Genomic DNA, 12,188 nt, shown 5'->3' with positions numbered 1-12,188 from the left:
TCAGGTATAACTCCCAGTGCAATCCCTCCCCCCTTCCCCCTCCCCATGATAGGCCCCGGTGTGTGATGTTCCCCTTCCTGAGTCCGAGTGATCTCATTGTTCAGTTCCCACTTATGAGTGAGAACATGCGGTGTTTGGTTTTCTGTTCTTGTGATAGTTTGCTAAGAATGATGGATTCCAGCTGCATCCATGTCCCTACAGAATATTTTACTGCATTTGTCCTTATTCATTTAGAAAAAAATGGATGGATTAATAGAAAAAGTAGTAAGTGTTGGTTCCATAAGCTTCAGAAATTGCAACAAAGATTGAAATAATTGGCTATGCAAAAATGATGAATTTTTAGCTCCAGTTCAATACTCAGCTAATTGAGTGCTCAATTATAAGGGAAAATAATAAAATTAAAGAATATGTACAAAATGTTAGAGATAGACTGCCAAAACTGAGTATTAGAATTCTATAATTTTTAAATTTTATAGGGATATATCTTTACCTACAAGTCCTGATATTTTCACTTCACTTCTACAATTTGAATTGCTGTTTTAGAAAGACATCATAATTGAAAGTCCTGTACTGAATTTCTTCTTTACCTTATTAATCTGTCAGTGTTGCTTGGGGTTTTTGTAATCAGAAAGAGATTAATTATTCCTTCTAGATCATACACACGCTACATTCAGTAGAAATGTTCTATTCCTAAATATAGAGACACATCTACTCAGTATTCTGCTTTTCTTGGGCTTTTTTCCCCCTATATTTTAAAGTGTTCATGTGGAGAGTTGTTCCACATTAACTAAATTTTAGTAACAGAATATTTACAAAGTTACAAAACTGATTTCATTAGATTTTTGTTATAAGCACATCCCATTGATCCTCAATTGATTTTGCTGAGCATAGTATTCTCTGGCTGAAGCCATATAGTCTTGGCTGGTTCAAGACTATTTGGTCCAGTGTATTTGATTATTCTTTCCTTCCTCACAAATATTTTCTTATCATTCATTTATTTATGGGAAGTCAAAATGAGTCTCTTTAGACTCATCTTGCTTGGGTTTGCTTTAGATATTTGCCAGAAAATTTCTTTTTCCATCATTGTTTCCCTCATGATGTTAGTTTATTCAAAATACTCCGTCCCATTCCAGATCTCTAGATCTGGATTTCAATATACCCCATTATCTTTTCCCTCCTTATTCCCTTCCTCAAAAGCCTCATTTTTCTTATTCTTTTGCTTTTATTTATTAATGAGGTCTAATTTATCTTCTTGGAATATTCACATAATATTTGTTTTAGCATTCAGATGGAGGAGAGGGAAGAAAAGGGTTGAAGGAGACAGTGGGGTCGGGGAGGAAGGGAAGACAGAAGAAAGAGAAAGGGGAAAGTATCCGAAGGAGGAGAGGACAGAACAGGCCTCTGCTATTCCATGTGGTATCTCAGTGTAAATGTGTACCGGGTACAGAGCTTCATGAGCAGAGCCAGGGATGCATGCCCCTTGCACCCCCCACCACTTGCTCCTTTTGGTGTGAAGGGGACCTTTTGTGTAGGTGCAAATCCATGCACTTACTTTGGGAAACAAAAGATGAAAATTTCTCTTGCCAGAAGAAATAAATGTTAACTTACCCTCCTTCCCAGAGCATGTGTTTTGATACTCTTAGAAAGCAGGTTGTTCCTCATGTGCTAGTTACCATTCCCTGAGGCAGTCATTATGGCCTTTCCATGGGCCTATAATTCTGAACCTCTCTCCCTCGACATGTGCCAGTACCTTGGGCCTCCAAAGCATTTGCTGTTCTTTCTCTAAGACCTGTCAGCTCACCATTATAACTAAGGCAAGGTGCCCCTTCCTACTGAACTCTATCTAACACAAACTTTTATTTTTCAGATGTGCAGATTGAATATGTTTCACTTGATGGTGTTGGAAGTGAGGAGCTAAGGTAAGACACACAGAATATTTAATTTTATAACACCACAGTGGATCAGCTAAAATTAAGTATTACACTTACCTTTGGGTTGGTGAATTTTTGTCCTTGTTTTAAACGTACATAGCATCTCACATTTGTATAATTGGATTATAATTTAAAAAATTAAACAACTCCTTGTAAAAGGGCAAAATTGGAAATCACAACACCCTTTTAAAGCTGTGTCATAAAACTACAATTACATGATTATTTATAAATTTTTTAAAGTACCAAAAAAATTATTTAAAAAACCAGTTGTGTTATTGTAGATAAAATACAGTGGTATATGTAATTAGAACCCTTCATGATTCCCTCCCTGAACTGTAAAGACTAACTTCTCATAGAGGACTGGTCTGTTAAGGGAAAAATTCAACCCTGTGATGTCAGGATCGCATTGACTTTCGTGAGTCTCAAGAGAGCATTTTTTACTGTCAGAATATGAGCAACTAATAACCCAAAAGATTTTTCTCTGGCAGTCCCTGGAGCTTAAAAATTTTGTTAGAGATATATTTCTACTACATCAGGAAGTCCACTCTTGTGATGTAACTCATTCTCGCTTATGCAGGGATTTTCAGGAAAAATTGTTTTGTGGTTGCCACAACTATATCAGAGGGCTGTATATTAGCATTTGTATCTTTCTACATACATTTAATAGTTTCCAATTGCAAAAGTTGGAAAGGGACAATGAAATACTTCAGCCAATATGTCCTCATAGAATCTATTTGAGTGTCTTAAGGGAATGCATTAAAAAAGAAAATTCAACCGATTGACTTTATCTTAATATGGAACACATTTGCTAAATGTTATTTCCTTTTTCTTTTACCAGGTGCATAGTAAATATGTACTTTTTAAATTTTAATTTTTGTGGGTACATAGGTGGACATGTTTATAGGGTACATGAGATATTTTGATACAGGCCTGCAAAGCATAATAATCACATCATGGAAAATGGGATGTCCATGCCCTCAAACATTTATCCTTTGTGTTTCAAACAAATATACAATTAAATTATTATTAACTATAGTCATACTGTTGTGCTATCAAGTACTAGATCTTATTCAATTTGTTTTGTACCTATTAATCATCCCCTTCTACCTCCCCACTACCCTTCCCAGCTGGTAACCATCCCAGCTGGTTCCCTGTGGTAACACCATCCTTTTATTCTCTCCATGAATTCAGTTGTTTTGATTTTTAGATCCCACAAATAAGTGAGAACTTGTGAAGTTTGTCTTTCTGTGCCTAGCCTATTTCACTTAACATAATGACCTCCAGGACCATCCATGTTGTTGCAAATAGCAGGATCCCATTCTTTTTTATGGCTGAATAGTACTCCCTTGTGTATATATACCACATTTTCCTTATTCATCTATTGATGGACACTTGGGTTGCTTCCAAATCTTGGCTATTGTGAAAAGTGCTGCAACAAACATGCAGATATCTCATCAATGTACTGAATTTCTTTCTTTTGGATATATGCCCAGCAGTGGGATTGCTGGATATTTATTTTTAGTTTTTTGAGGAACCTCCAAACTGTTCTCCATAGTAGTTGTACTAATTTACATTCCCACCAACAGTATGAGAGTTTCCTTTTTTCCACATCCTACCGAGCATTTTTTATTGCCTGCCTTTTGGATAAAATTCATTTTAACTGGGGTGATATGAAATTTCATTGTTGTTTTAATTTGCATTTCTCTGATGATCAGTGATGTGAGCACCTTTTCATGTACCTGTTTGCCATTTGTATGTCTTATTTTGAGAAATGTCTACTTAAATATTTTGTGCATTTTTAATCGAATAATTGAATTTCTTCATATAGAGTTGTTTAAGCTCCTTTTATATTCTGGTTATTAATCCCTTGTCAGATGGGTAGTTTTCAAATGTTTTCTTTCATACTGTGCATTATCTCTTTAGTTTGTTGATTGTTGCCTTTGCTGCATAGAAGCTTTTAACTTGATGTGATCCCATTTGTTCACTTTTTCTTTGGTTGCCTGTGCTTGTGGGGTATTACTCAAGAAATTTTTGCCCAGACTCATGTCCTGGAGACTTATCCCAATGTTTTCTTGTAGTAGTTGCATAATTTGAGGTCTTAGATTTAACCTGTTTCCTGTTTAGAAAAAAAAAATTGCAGCTCACAGCCAGAACTCACTTAATTTTATATAAACAAACTCTTTGAGGCTGAAGCAAATCTGATTAATTTTCCAATGTAAAAGTAATATGAAAATATTTCATTTTCTAATGTGAAAATAAAATATAAAAATTGTTCTTGGTGTTATTTCTAAACAGAACTTGTCTCTAATCCTAATATATATGATGTTACATTAGGATTAGAGACAAGTATATTATTGGGGCAAACGGGAAATGAGTTGAGTCTTTAATCCACTTTGATTTGATTTTTGTATATGGTGAGACATAAGAGTCTAGTTTCATTTGTTTACATATGGATTCCCAGTTTTCCCAGCACTGTTTATTGAAGAGACTGTATTTTCCCCAGTGTATGTTCTTGGCACCCTTGCTGAAAATAAGTTCACTGTAGGTGTGTGGATTTGTTGGTAGGTTCTCTATTCTGTTCCATTGGCCTATGTGTCTGTTTTTATGCCAGTATCATGCTGTTTTGTTTACTATAGCTCTGTAGTATAATTTGAAGTCAGGCAATATGATTCCTCTAGTTTTGCTGTTTTTGCTTAGGATAGCATTGGCTAATCTGGGTCTTTTTTGGTTCCATATAAATTTTAGGATTTTTTTTCTATTTCTGTGAAGAATGTAATTAGTATTTTGATACAGATTGCACTGAGTCAGTAGATTGCTTTTAGTAGTATGGACATTTTAGTAATATTGATTCTTCCTATCTGTGAACATGGATTATCTTTCCATTTTTTGGTGTCCTCTTCAATTGCTTTCAGCAATGTTTTATAGTTTTCATTATAAGGAACTTTCACTTCTTTGGTGAATTCAATTTCTAGGTATTTAATTGTATAATTGTATTTGTAGTTATTGTAAATAGGATTATTTTCTTGATTTCTTCTCAGATTGTTCACTCTTGGCATATAGAAATGCTGCTGATTTTTGCATTTTGCTTTGGTATCCTGAAACTTTACTGAATTTGATTATCAGTTCTAATTGTTTTTTGGTGGAGTCTTTCAGTTTCTACAGAAATAAGATCATATAATCTGCAATCCAGGATAATGTGATTTCTTCCATTCCAATTTGGATGCCCTTTATTTCTCTTTGTCTTATTGCTATAGCTAGGACTTCCAGTACTATGTTGAATAATAGTGGTGACAGTGGGCATCCCTGTTGTGTTCCAGATCTTAGAGGGAGGGCTTTCACATTTTGCCCATTCAGTGTGATACTAACTGTGCGCCTGTCATATATGGCTTTTTATTGTGTTAAGGTATGTTCCTTCTATTACTCATTTTTTTGAGTTGTTTTTTTACATGAAGGAATGTTGAATTTTATCAAATGCTTTTTCAGCATCAGTTGAAATGATCATATGGTTTTTGTCTTTCATTCCATTGATATGGTGTATCACATTGATTAATTTGTGTATGTTGAACCATCATTGCATTTCAGGGGTAAATCCCACTCGACCATGTTGAAGGATCTTTTAAATCTGTTATTGAATTTGGTTTACTAATATTTTGTTGAAAATTTTTGCATCAATATTAATCAGGATATTGGCCTGTAATATTCTCTCTCTCTCTCGATATGTTTTTGTCTGGTTTTGATATGAGGTTAATACTGGCCTCATAGAATGAGTTTGGAAATATTCCCTCCTCCTCTAGTTTTTGAAATAATTTGAGTAGAGTTGTTATCAGTTCTTCTGTAAATGTTAGGTAGAATTCAGCTGTGAAACCATTGAGTCCCAGGCTTTTCTTTACAGGGAGACTTTTTATTATGGCTTCAATCTCATTACTTGTTATTTGTCTCTTTAGGTTTTGAATTTCTTTCTTGTTTAATTGTGGTAGGTTGTATGTGTCTAGAAATTTCTTCATTTCTTCTAGATTTTTCAACTTATTGGCATATAGTTACTCATAGTTGCCACTAATCATTTGAATTTCTCCAATATCAGTTAAAATGTCTTCTTTTTCATGTCTGATTTTTAAGTTTGGGTCTTCTCTCTTTTTTCTTAGTCTGGCTAGAACATTGTTGATTTTGTTTAACTTTTCAAAAACTTTTTGTTTCATTAATTTTTTTTTCACTTCAATCTTATTTATCTCTGCTCTGATCTTTATTATTTCTTTTCTTCTAATTTGGAATTTGTTTCACTAGTTTTTCTATTTCTTTAACATGCACAGTTAGGTTGTTTATTTGAAGTTTTTTTCTCTTTCTGATGTAGGCACTTATAGCTGTAAACTTCCCTCAGTACTGCTTTTGTTGTATCCCCTAGGTTTTGATGTGTTGTGTTTCCATTATTATTTGTTTCAAGAAAAATTTCAATTTCCTTCTTAATTTTTTCATTGACCCACTGGTTATTCTGAAGCATATTGTTTAATTTTCATGTATTTGTGTACTTTCCAAAATTCCTCTTGTTATTGATTTTTAGTTTTATTCCATTGTGGTCAGAGAAGATGCTTGACATTATTTCAATTTTTTGAATGTTTTAAGACTTGTTTTGTGACCTAACATATGGTCTACCCCTGAGAATAATCCATGTGCTGAGGAAAAGAATGTGTATTCTGTAGCCATTGGATGAAATGTTCTGTAAATATCTACTAGGTCCATTTGGTGTATAGTGGAGATTAAGTCCAATGTTTCTTTGTTGATTTTTCTGTTTGGATGATCTGTCCAATGCTAAAAGTGGATGTTGGTCTCTAGCTATGTTTGGGGCCTATCTCTCTCTTTAGCTCTAATAATATTTGCTTTATATATTTGGGTGTTCCAGTGTTGGGTGCATATATATTTATAATTGTCACATCCTCTTGATGAATTGACCCCTTTATCATTATAGTATGACTTGCTTTATCTCTTTTTATAGTTTTTGTCTTGAAATCTGTTTTGTATGATGTAAAGTAGCTATTCCTGCTCCTTTTTGGTTTCAATTTGCATGGATTATCATTTTTCCATACCTTTATTTTCAGTATGTATGTGTATCTTTATAGACGAAGTGTTTCGTGTTTCTGGTAGGCAACAGATCATTGGTTCTTTTTTTTTTTTTTTTTTTTTTTTAATCCATTCAGCCACTCTATGTATTTTGATTGGAGAGTTTAATCCATTTATAATCAATGTTATAACTGATAAGTAGAGCTATTCCTGCCATTTTGTTAATTGGTTTTTTGGGTTGTTTTGTGGTCATCACTTTCTTTTCGTCCTATCTTTTTTTTTAGCGAAAGTGGTGTTCTACTTTGATATAATTTAGTTTCTTTTTATTTTTTGTGTATTCATTGTAGGCTTTTTGGTTTGAGGTTATCATGAGGCTTGCAAATGCTATCTTATAACCCATGATTTTAAACTGGTAACAACTGAACACTGTTTGCATAAACAAACAAAACAAACAAGCAAAAATAAAATGAATGAAGACTCTACTCCTTAACTTCATGTCCCTGCCTTTAAGTTTTTGTTATTTATACTTGTATCTTATTGTAGTGCCTATGTCTTGAAAAGTTTTTGTAATCAATTTGATTGGTTCATTGTATAGTCTTTCTACTTACCACAGTTTTATAATATTACAGTGTTATATTCTGTGTTTCTTGGTGTGTGTACTGACTACTACCAGTGAGTTTTGTACCTTAAGATAATTTCTTATTGCTCATCAACATTGTTTTTTCTTTTTTCTTTCCTATTGAAGTACTCTCTCTAGCATTTCTTATAGAACAGGTCTGGTGTTGATGCAATTCCTCAGCTTTTGTTTGTCTGGGAAAGTCTTTATTTCTCTTTCATGTTTGAAGATGTTTTCACTGAATATACTATTCTAGTGTAAACTTTTTTCTTTCATCACTTCAAATATGTCATGCCATTTTCTTCTGGCCTGTGAGGTTTCCACTGAAAAGTGATGCCAGATGCATATGAGCTCCATTACATGTTATTTGTTTCTTTTCTCTTGCTGCTTTTAGGATCCTTGCTTTATCCTTGACATTTGGGTGTTATTTGGAATAACAGCATTTGTCTTTTTTCTGTCAGTTTGTATCAGAGAGTAGCAAGCAATAGTTAAGTGGATCACTATGGTGCCAAGTACATTCTTCTCTGACCATATTGCATACCAATATTGTGTAACACTCTACCTCCTCCTGATGGTCAGGTCTACTTCCCCTATCAAGATTGCATCCACACTGTGTGTCTGCTGGTCTCTTGAAACAAGAGCTCACAGTACAGTGACTTTAGAATACAATGAAACTCTTACTGTGGCTGAGCATTCTCAATTTTGCAGAGATTAGAATGCAAATTTCCCAGGTGGGTTCATGGGAAAGATGGCAAGTAGGATCATTTCTAGTTTTGCCCGTTATTAGTTTTCTGTTGCTGCATAAGAATTTAACATAAACTTGGAGGCTTAAAACAACATCATTGGCTCACAGTTCTATAGGTCAAAAGTCTGGCATGGCTAGATAGAGTATCAGAGGGTTGATATCAGTGTCAGCCAGGCTGAGTTCTTGCCTGGCGGATCTGGGGAAAAGTACATTTTCAGGCTCATTCTTGTTGACAGAATTTAATTCTTACAGTTGTAGGACTGAGATGCTAGTTATCTTGCTGCCTGTCAGCTGGGGACAGGTCTCAACTCCAAGAGGCCACCTGTATTCCTTGCCATGTAGCTTCTTCTGCCCTCAAGTCAGCAACTGTACTTCAAATTCTTCTTGTGCTTTAAACCTCTGATTTCCTCTTCTGTCACCAGCTGGAGGAAATTCTGTGCATTTATGGTGTTCATGTGACTAGGACAGGTCATGCAGAATAACCTCCTCATCTTATAGTCAACTGTGCCATTTAACATAACCTAATTCCAGAGAGAAAATGCATCGTATTCACAGTCTTGAGGAGTACTCAGGGTATATACATGGCGGGGTACAGAAAATTATGGGGGCAACTTATAATTCTGCCTACTACACACCTGTTCTATATATCCTTTCTACTGAGCATAGAGCATCACCTAAAAGTTGTTGATTTATGTCTGTATCTTAAAAACGTACCTTATTGTGGCAAAACAGGATCTCAAATGGACACCTCAATTATGCCTTTAATAGACTGTTCCATTGTTCTGTCACAATGGAAGCTTCTGAGTGATACAACCATAGGATCTCTTTATCACATGGCGTTCTGTACCTTTTTTCTGTACCTTCTTTGTATAATGTGAGCCATTGGACAATGGTCCTGCTGAGGCTGTGTGGGCATAAAACATAAACGCATATACAGACATTTGTCTCTTCCTGTCAAAATGAGTCATTATACCTTTCAGGGTCTAAGGGTCCCAATGTTTAGTAAACTTGTCACACATGGTTGGTTCATTCATTGTCTTGAAAGGTGATGTCGTACCAGTCATCTGTTACCAGCAGCAGAGACCACACTGAACTGGTGGTCTCTATTGCTGAAAATTTTGACCTTGGGCGATGGTAGTAGCCAGATCAGCCTTAATATGTGGGAGTTCATGCTGTTAATCCATGCATAACCTCAATGCTTGCCACTGTGGCTACCCTGTGCCACGGAGGCTACCATTTCCCTGTGCCCTTTTGGCCAGGACTTGGATATCTGATAATAGAAGTTGACTGATGGCAACTGGTTGAGTCATTTGGTCGACCTCATTTTGAGATCTTTCTCTTTGGTTAATTATGTTAGACTGCTTTTTGTGTTGCTATAAAGGAATACCTGAGGCTAGGTAATTTATAAAGAAAAGAGGTTTAATCGGCTTACAGTTCTGCAGGCTATACAGGAAGTATGGTGCCAGCATCTGCTTCTGGTGAGGGCCTCAGGAAATTAAAATCATGGCATAAGATAAAGAGGGAGCAGGCACATTACATGGTAAGAGTGGGAGCAAGAGAGAGAGGGACAGTGCCACCCACTTTTAAACAACCAGATCTTGCATGAGCTAACTAAGAAAGAACTCACTCATCACCAAGTTGCACCCATGATCTAATTACCTCCCAACAGGGCACTGAACTTCAATATTGGAGATTACATTTCAACATGATTTTGAGGGGACAGACATTCCAACCATATCATTAATGCTCTGTTAGCCCATAATGTATGATACAAAGACTTCATATTTCCAGCTCGCTACCATTTGTATATTCACATACCTTTAACTTAGACCTCTTTGTCCCTAAGTTTTCAATATTTCTCCTTGCTCCATTTGTCACTGGTCATAATATATATGATCATACATATATATGTATATATTACATATATACATATATGTCAATAAAAATATATATACATATGTGCAATATATATGTACATATATTTATATATAGATATAGGTATATATCTACATATATGTAATATGATTATATATCTCCTATTCAGTGACTTATATACATATTTACATACATATATATGTGTGTGTGTGTGTGTGCGCGCACACTTGTGTGTGTGGGCCACTTCTCTTTCCACCCAGAATTAATGGGTGAGTGCATGACGCTCTCCCAGTTTGGAGGATTTTCCACAGCAGTGTCTTTCAAGACCACTCCTGAGAAGGTGTGCACTCACGTGTCTAGATGATGCATCTGTGAACCAAGCTCAGATGTTTTACCTTATTTGTACATAAAAAGACTGAGCACTGTAAGTCACATGTTCAAGGTCACACAGAGGAGCCTTGGCAGAGCCAGGATGTGAGCTGGAATCTCAAGCTTATCAGTCTGATGCCTCTCCATTCTACTGACTTTTCCTTGATAATATCAAAGATAAATGAGATAATATCCTGTGACTTGGTTAGGTAATGATTTAGACCTAGTTATTGGCCTTTTGTCCAGGAGGGAAAGTGGGGACAGATGCTGAGGAAAGTAGATGTCACCTTAGTAGGAGAGCCTTCGGTATCTTCTTTAAGCAAGAGGTAGTGCTTGCTTCCCCTTTAAAAGGGAGGAGTGGACTGCTTTTGCATTCCAGAGGGTTTAGGGACATCTGAAGATTCAAGATTTTGTAGCCATCAACCATGATGTGCCTATCTTATTTGCTCGAGTCCCATTTTTTTCCCCCCAACTATGGCTCTGACATTGGCATAGCAGGCCTACTTTGGTGGGAGTTTAACATTCTTTGGAGCTTGGTTACCCTGACAGTTAAGCCTTTGGCCTGGTCCTCTGCTTTCTCTGTCCTTTTGCTGCAGGAGATGTGTATTAGTCCATTCTTGTACTGCTATAAAGAACTACCTGAGACGACTGAGTAAGAAAGGAGGTTTAATTGGCTCACAGTTCTGCAGGCTGTACAGGAGACATGGCTGGGGAGGCCTCAGGAAACTTACAATCATGGTGGAAGCAAGTATGTCTTCACAAGTTGGAGCAGGAGAGAGAGCATGAAGGGGGAAGTGCTACACACTTTAAATCAGATCTTATGAGAACTCATTCTATCATGAGAATAGCAAGGGGGAAATTTGCCCCCACGACCCAGTCACCTCCCAGCAGAACCCCTCCCCACCGGGAAGGCTGGAAATTACAATTCAACATGAGATTGGGGTGGGGACACCAAGCCAAACCATATCAAGGTGAAAGCTCCTTTATAAGCTACTAAAGAGGCATTCTGGTCTTCACACTTACCTTTTAATTACTGATCAGCACATTCAGCTTCTTGGTATTCTTTTCAAAAGCATCAATAATGCTTAGCAGCAGCCACTTAATTCCATTGTTTTTAGAGTTACTATTCTCTCTGTATTTCTCAAATGCTGATATAATATCAACCAATACATTTCCTTGCACCAGTATGCCATCCCAGTTTACCACCAGTGAAAGTTTAGCAGTTATTCTGCTCTCTTGTACCTGGAGACATCTGTGCTACAGCTACCACCAGTGATGGGTTCCTTATTGCCATCCAGGTGGTGGGTGATTGAGCTTCAAAGTCTCATCTTAGTATCTGCTTTTATGGACCATTCCTGGTACAAAGTGTTAGAGGTTGAGTTCTCTGGGAAGCCAACTCTGAAATGGAGATTGACATGCAGGGTATTTATTAGGGAGTTGATATGGTTTTGTTCTGTGTCCCCACCCAAATCTCATCTCGAATTGTAATTCCCATAATCCCCAGGTGTCGAGGGTGGGACCAGGTGGGAGGTGATTGGTTCATGAGGACGGTTTCCCCCATGTTGTTCTCGTGATAGTGAGTGAGTTCGCGTAAGAGCTG

The 12,188-nt window shown here is 36.5% G+C and overlaps 2 long non-coding RNA genes across 4 annotated transcripts in view; one reads left to right on the top strand and one right to left on the bottom strand.

The window, feature by feature from the left end:
• Nucleotides 1-9,104, bottom strand: part of LOC105474831 (uncharacterized) — a 28,108-nt gene extending 19,004 nt beyond the window's left edge. For both annotated transcript variants that reach the window (XR_011621615.1, XR_011621614.1), the window contains exon 1: nt 9,059-9,104. This is a non-coding gene — a long non-coding RNA (uncharacterized lncRNA). The remainder of the gene's footprint in view (nt 1-9,058) is intronic.
• The window catches only part of LOC105474830 (uncharacterized), a 76,386-nt gene that overhangs the window by 19,134 nt on the left and 45,064 nt on the right, over nt 1-12,188 (top strand). For both annotated transcript variants that reach the window (XR_011621616.1, XR_011621617.1), the window contains one exon: nt 1,868-1,919. This is a non-coding gene — a long non-coding RNA (uncharacterized lncRNA). The remainder of the gene's footprint in view (nt 1-1,867; nt 1,920-12,188) is intronic.

Source organism: Macaca nemestrina, chromosome 4 (assembly GCF_043159975.1).
Source record: "Macaca nemestrina isolate mMacNem1 chromosome 4, mMacNem.hap1, whole genome shotgun sequence".
Taxonomy (NCBI): domain Eukaryota; kingdom Metazoa; phylum Chordata; class Mammalia; order Primates; family Cercopithecidae; genus Macaca; species Macaca nemestrina.
The sequence above is the reverse complement of the archived record's forward strand: the minus strand, read 5'-3'. Positions and strand labels throughout refer to the sequence as shown.